The sequence below is a fragment of the Sciurus vulgaris genome (assembly GCF_902686455.1).
Source record: "Sciurus vulgaris genome assembly, chromosome: 11".
Lineage (NCBI taxonomy): Eukaryota > Metazoa > Chordata > Mammalia > Rodentia > Sciuridae > Sciurus > Sciurus vulgaris.
Window position 1 is genome coordinate 13,283,443 of NC_136472.1, and position 7,197 is coordinate 13,290,639.

Genomic DNA, 7,197 nt, shown 5'->3' on the forward strand with positions numbered 1-7,197 from the left:
GAAAGTGTGGTTAAGGACAAATCTTGTGGTAATTTCTCTATAACTTGTATCTTGTTTAATCCTGCTTTACTTAATACTATAAAAGAAGAGCTAAAATAAATCTGAGCAGCACTTGCCTCAAGTCGCTCCAGGGGTTTCCTGTTGTTCCTCTGGCTGACTCCACCCACCCTTCCGGGAACCGCGAGTTGCTGGGGCTACTCCCAGAAGATAATAGAGACCGAACAGAACTGACAGAATGAACAGGACAGACCTCAACTCAATAAACGTTCATTGCTTCCTTTTGTTTTCTGGAATATTGTGTTCATCGACAACTATTGGACAGATTGGAGAGAGTGTGTTACCTGAAATTTCATGATCTAGAAACTTGCTGTGCAGGTAACTGTACTGAAAGGTTGAGGTGACCCTAGGAGGTGGGTCTGGTAGGAGGTGACTGGTCACGGTTTCCTGTGTGAAGGGATTAGTGCTGGTCTCTCAGGTGGGTGAGGAATCACAGGAGTGGAGGAGCTCCTGAGAGGGTAGCTAGTTATTGAGATGTCCTCACAAGGCCCCTCCTCCTAAAGGTTCCACCACCTCCCAACAGTGCCGCCCTGAGGTGGAAGCCTTTAACTCATGGGACTTGGGGGACACTTATCCAACCCAGAGTGGTGCTTACATGTGATAAAACAATCATTTGGGAAGATACTAAGGAACAGTGGTTCTCCAACTTGAGTGCTTCAGAATGGCTTGTGACAGACAGATTGCTGGACCCCAGTGGGGTTGACTCGGTCCACCTGGGGCCCACCAAAAGCTAAGGAGGGTGTGGCAACGGAGTCACGGGAAAACCTCCAGAGACCAGATTCAGAGACCTCGATCTACTTGATTGTTACTGGGCAGGCTTACGTAGTCAAGCAGTCGCTGGGCAGAATATGTCTGAGAGTCGTATGACCCAGTGGGCTTGCAACATGCACAGGGATCATAACCAAGGGGCAAAAGGTCACCTGCAGAAAAACAACAGGAAAGGAACACCCTGAGGGTGAAGAGGGGGGCTGGTTGGCATAGCGACGGGGCGAGGTGTGGTTAGTATAGCAATCACAGTACCCGGGCTGTGGGCTGAGCGCTGAGAGCCTGTCACCCAGGCAACGCAAGCTTCCTTCCAGTTCAAGTTCCCGGTAGAGACATACTCACAGCTGTTTGAGGAAGTGGCTCTAAGATAGCGGCTGGCATTGGGCCCAGAGGTGGCGCATAATTAGTGTTAACATGGCGTGATCTCTCCTGATCTTTTGCCTGATTGGTTGATGGCTCTTCCCTGCTCGTGGTCAACATGTGTTCCTCATTCTTTCTTAATTGGTACCGTGGCGTGTGCTCCTATCTTGCTATTTAATCCTAAACTGAGTGGCTGCCTCAGTGTATATAAGACATTCCCTTCCTCTGGGGAAGGAGAAGCCTCTCCGAAAAAGCAAAACACCTCTGAGAAGGAGCCCCTCTGAGAAGGAGCCCCCCTGAGCAAGCAAGCATCGCTGAGGAAAATAAAGAAGTAGTTCATTCCCAGTCTACCTCCTATTCTTTCCCGCGGGATCCCTGCTGCAGGCGACAGTTCCCCACACCCCAGGACACAGTCTGCTTCAGTAGGTCTGGGGGAGCCAACGAATTCTCACGCCTATCAGGCGTGGGAAAAGGGGGAATGAAATGGACAACTTTCCCACGTCCAGACACGAGTGGAACAGTGCAGTTCACTCTGATGGATATCCACAAGGCACTCATTTTAAAAACCTGGGAATAAATAGAAGAAAGATGAGTAGGATTGAGTGGGACTCAGCTTCCTTAGCTCCTGCGCCCTTTGCCATAGGAGGGCAGGACCCAGGAAGGGCCCAGAGTGCAAACACAGGTGGTGTACAGCTGAACCTGACCTCGGCCTGAACCCAACACTCCAGAACCCAGAACTGACCCACAAACTCCTATTTTGAGGACAAGAAATGAATTGTTGTAAGAATTCTTGAGTAAACAAAGCCAGTCAGGCCAGGGGGGCTTAACCTTGCATAAACTGGAAATGGAAGTGAAATTGAACTCGGGCTGTTTCTATGAACTCTTCTGTTGGAGAAAACTTGGACACTCATAGACACAAAGTAAAACAAAACTAGGGACTTTCCAAAAGAGGCAGCTGTGCTCGTGCAGCCAATCAGGTGGTGTCTTCCTCCACTTTCACATTTACCCTGAAGTCAAAGGGTCCTGTCTCCACACTTCCCCTCGGCTGTTCCTCCCTGGAACACTCTGCTGTTTGGGACTTGGTATTACACAGTTCATGAATTGCTTCTTACTCAGGTGAACTTTTTAAGGATTTGATGTTATTTTAAACTGACATCTTTCTCGATTAATCTTTTATAAGCACACCGAAGGCCACGCAGGAGATCAGCAGGCGCCTGACGCACCCCTGAATCCTCAGGATGCCTGTGGTAAGTGCCTCTTGAATTTCAGAGGAAATCTATGCTGGGTGACTGTCCATGGGAGGGGCTCAACCTGGTGGCTGGTGTCAGGAAGGCGAGCAGCAGCCTCAATTCTGAAAGCTGGGGCACACATTCTAATATCTCACAAAACTCATTTTCCATGGGAGACAGAGAGTTCTTGGCAGGGTGTGTCCCTGGGGGTCCATGGTGCTTGGGTGTGGGTTTGGGCTGTTGGGGAGAAGCATGAGAGTGACCTGGGAGAGGACTGGGTCCTTGTTCTAGAAGGTGGGTCTGTACGTCACCCCTGAGTCCCTGTAACTTCCCTCTCTGGGCCAGCACAGCTCCCGCGTCCCCTCCCATCTCCCGTTCTCCTCCCTCCCCTCCCCCAGCCTCCTTCCCACACTGTCCACCTGCCCTTCACGGGCACTTTCCCACCAGCATGGACACTTGCTGTGCCCCTGCCATGTCACAAAGCCAGCAAACAGCCTTCTCCTGACCCTAAACCCTGCGTCAGTACCACCCTTAACCTTAGACCTCTTGGAAGAAGAGAAGAAATGTTCCAAAGAACTCTCCAGCTCACCTCTCCAGTTCTCTCGTTCCTACTCCATCTTGAACCTGATTGTTGGGCAGAGGCTGAGGCTCAGGCCCACCGGGAGGCGGGTTCTGGGCTGGCAGAGGAATGAGGATGGAGGCTTGGTGGGAACATGGCCATCCTGTACATGTAGGCAGCCCCCACGCAGCCCCAGCACTGCCACAGGCCCTGTTCACATGCAGTCCCCCCAGAGAAGGCGCACTGCCCACAGCCTGCAGAAGGGGGCGCCACTCATAGTCAGTGTTCATGGCCCTGACCACACGCTGACCTTCACAGCTGACTCATACCCTTGGCTACATATGGAGGCACAGCATCGTCCCCAGATGTCTGGCCAGGGAGCCTTTTGGGCCTAGTCAGACCTTCAGCCTCACTTCCTCCCCATCCCCTGCTCTGCTCCCATCCCCTGTCATCCTCTCTCTGAGGACCTCACTTGGCTCCCTACTCCCCTGGCCTCTGCTCTCTGCTCCATCTACTCTGCTGACCCTCCTCTCTCCCCAGCCTTAGGCTCCACTCTTGGTCGGTCCCCGTTTCTCTCTACTCACTGCCTCGTCAATCTCATCCACTGTGGGCACTTGAACACCTTCCTGTCCCAATGACACACCAGTACACAGCTCCAGCCACATCTGTCCTGCACCTGGGTCTGGCCCCTCCACTATTCAACTCCTTTACCCAAATCCCCACGTTCATACTGGTGAGAGAATCAGGGCCGAGTGTCATTTCCCTGGTGTTAAAGACGGAACACCCAAGAAATGCCACGGCAAGAGTAGAAAGAAAACTTTCTTTAAAGGATAGAAGAGAGAGAGACTTCTCGGAAGGGGAGGGCCTGAGGACTGGTGTCCCAGGAAGTGGGGGTGTCTGAGAAAGTGGGGTGTCCTGCCCCTTTTGTACATTTTACATTTCCTTCCTTCTCATGTCTCCTCCCCCACATCATGCCTGCCTGGCTAGTGACCAATGGTGGCCCAGAGGTGGAGTGTCCCAGCAGGAATGCAGCTGCCCAGGGGCACAGGCAGGAAGGCAGCGGCCAGGGGCATCATTAACCATGGCTGGTAGGGAGGATCAGTTCCCTGGAGGCAGGTACGCTGACAGCAGGTGAAGGAGGGAAAGGCACTGGAGGGGTTTATCTCCTTTTACATCAGCCCCATCTCCCTGACCCAGTCACTCAGTACCCCCACTGCCTGTCCTTTGCTCCCCTGCCCCCCACCTGCGCTCTACACGCTGACCTGACCTCCAGGTTCCGTTTCCCAAACCTGCTCTACGTTGTTCTCCTGCTCACGTCGAAGGCAGTGCTGTCCCTTCAGAGACGGGGCAAGACATAAGACCATCTTCACCTCTCTCTCTCTCTCTCTCTCTCTCTCTCTCTCTCTCTCTCTCTCTCTCCCTCCCTCTCCCTCTCTCTCTCTCTCTCTCACACACACACACACACACACACACACACACACACACACACACACACTCACAGAGCAGAACTCAGGGAATCTTCTTGGCGCTTCCTTGAAAACCCATGCAGAATCCAGCCCTTTCCCCCACTTTCTCATGGCCACGCTGGACGGCTCCCCAGCATGTCCCATGTCAATCACTGAACCAGCCTCCACTCCTCCCTCATGCTGGCCACCTCTCAGCTGTGCTCAGCTCAGCACCCAGCAGGAACACTTTGGTGCACACGATCACATCACTTCTCTGCTCAGAACCTTCCACACTGATGTTTTCCTCAGAAAACCACCAACCTCCTCGTGGAGCCTGAAGACACTGGCCACCCATAGCCCTCCATCCCTGGTCACCAAGGCCACCTTACACTACTTTTGCCCCTTTGAGGACCCTCACACACTCAAGGTGTCTTTCTACCTCCTGGCCTGGAATGTTCCCTCTGACCTGCTGGCTCTTCCCTCAGGTACACCACAACAGTCTCCCTGCCTACCTCCCCACTTCACATCATTGTCCAGCACTGCCTTTCTCCATGAGGGCACCTGAAAACTCTAACATCTGGACCCAAAATCCCAAACATCTGCCCAGCACCCGGCTTCCCTCCCCTCTCCTCTGTTTCTCACACATCTGAAGAGTCTTCCCACACCCAACATGGTGACTTCCTTCCTCCTGGTCCTGCTCACCTCCTGCCTCCTCCGACTAGAACTGAAGCCCTGAAGGGCAGAGATGTCTTCTGTTTCATGCCCGATCCTTGACCACATTCCCAGAGCCATGCCTGGCACAGGTTTGATGCCTCATAAATCTGCCTCATCAGATGAATGACCTTGTCTGCTCCAGTGTGTCCACCATTCATGGAAATCATTGGCTGCAGTTTGTGTTCAATCAGAAGGTCACCTGGGGACACTCTCCCTCCAAAATTCCTAGAAAAAACTCCTCCCCTGAGGACAACTGGACTGAGTCCATGTCACTTCTCAGAAGCACGTGGAGCTCCTCCTATCCCAGAACCATTCCATGGTGCCCTGGTTTAGGAGTCAAGTCACACCCACCCCCAGGGGCCCGGCTCTCTCCCACTGTGCCCAGGGCCTGCTCCTTGCAGTCTCTCACTCACCCTAACTTCAGTGACTCCCATCTACTGGGAGAGCAGGGCATGGAAGAGCCCTGGAACTTTCCTGCTGGGAACAGACCACAGGGCTGCACCGGCTGCCCATTGGGAGAAATAATGGACCAATCTTGGTTGGGGAGAGGAAGCAGGGGAGGTCAGGAAGGCAAGTCCCACACAAGGCCAGGGCCACAGAATGCAGAGCAGGAAGACAGAAGCAGAAAACCGGGCTTCTAATGTCACTTCTGCCATTGCCTGATCTTGGAAAGGGAGCGTCCCCAAGCCCCAACTTACACCTCAGTCCTCACAGCAGAGCACAGGGTGCCCTGCATGACAGCTTTGCAAAGGCACCTGAAAATGGGGCTCCAGGACTGTGTCAGCCATGACTTATTTGCCATCTCAGGAGACCTCAGAGGGCAGGAGGACCCTATTCTCAGGAGGCCTTTGTGAATGGAAGAATTTTCTTTAAAAAAAAGATGTTTGTTTAACACTCGTGTAATTGAGTAGGTCCTTCGACTCCAAACCTTGTTGCTTGATTTAGACATGTTTGTGTGCCTTCCAGTTCCCTTGGATTCTTTGTCTCCTTTCCGTGGAGTAGGCCTGGCCTTGAGGGATAAAAGAGCAACTCTCCACCCCACTTGGCCTCATGAAGTCCCGGGAGACATTCTCCCATAAGCCTGGGAGGGGATGGGGGATTTGACAGAAGCCAAGGATGATGCATCTTGAGACCCGACTCACGCTGAGCTGTGTGGACTATCTCAACAGCTCTCACGTCCTCTCCATCCATTCTGCTTCCAGCTGCCTGGGATGCTCGTGTATGGAGCGGTGCTCGCCGTCTGTTTGGTAATCACAGTCTGTATCACCAAGAAGACTTGCACCAACGTGAGTCGTGGGAATCCTGAATGGTGGAAAGACGCCCCAGCTGGGTGGACTCTAGAGGGCCTTCAGGAGCCTCACTCCCTGCCCAGAGGCTGGAGGGTCTGGTGGCCCACTGGCCCTGCAGCTGCCTGTCTCCTTCATGCTTATTGGCGTGTCTTGTGTGTGCCTGTTTTTCAGATGAACAAGTATGCCCAAGAGGACTTTAGAGGAGGCCAGAACTCATGCAAGGACCTGGTACTCAGACGCAGAAAGTGAGGTCCAATGTACAGATCAGCAAAATGAAAGATTCTAGAAGAATCTTTCACTGCAAAAAAAGGAAGATCTCCCCCTTCTCTGCTTCTAAACCTTGGTCCTTCCTTTCCTGATAAGCTGAGTGCAAAGTGCCCCTGCTTTCCTCCGCAACTTCATGTTTTCAGTTCAGCCCCACGAATCCTGCTGTCCTTCTGTTGAATGGAGAGGAGTTTTTCATGTATGTCAGCACCGAGTTCCTCCCTGGGGGTGGCCCTGTGTGCTTGTGGATGGGTGTCCTTGTGCAGGCTTTGTGCACATGTCCACCTGCACTTCTCTGCCTGTGGGCTTGTGGGTGGGGGGAATATCTACGGCGGCATTCTTCTTCTTTCCATCCACCCCTTCATTAATAAATGTGGATTAAGCATCTACAGATGTGTTGCACGGTCCTGTCATGGCAGGAAGTGGGCAGCATCATGAACATGACTCCGTCCTTGACCTCCAGGCATGTCTGGCCTCAGGAACACCACAAGGCACACACCATGTTATTTGTCACT

At 52.8% G+C, this 7,197-nt stretch overlaps 1 long non-coding RNA gene across 3 annotated transcripts; it reads left to right on the forward strand.

Moving 5' to 3' along the window:
- Nucleotides 1–2,192: 2,192 nt before the first annotated feature.
- Nucleotides 2,193–6,712, forward strand: LOC306639335. Of its 3 annotated transcripts, XR_013757622.1 has the most exons (4): nt 2,193–2,429; nt 4,725–4,900; nt 6,332–6,376; nt 6,590–6,712. It is a non-coding gene; the product is annotated as an uncharacterized lncRNA (long non-coding RNA). The 3 variants fall into 3 exon arrangements; XR_013757623.1 differs by lacking the exon at nt 6,332–6,376 and having other exon boundaries at nt 2,195–2,429; nt 6,590–6,708; XR_013757624.1 differs by lacking the exon at nt 4,725–4,900 and having other exon boundaries at nt 2,201–2,429.
- Nucleotides 6,713–7,197: the final 485 nt, after the last annotated feature.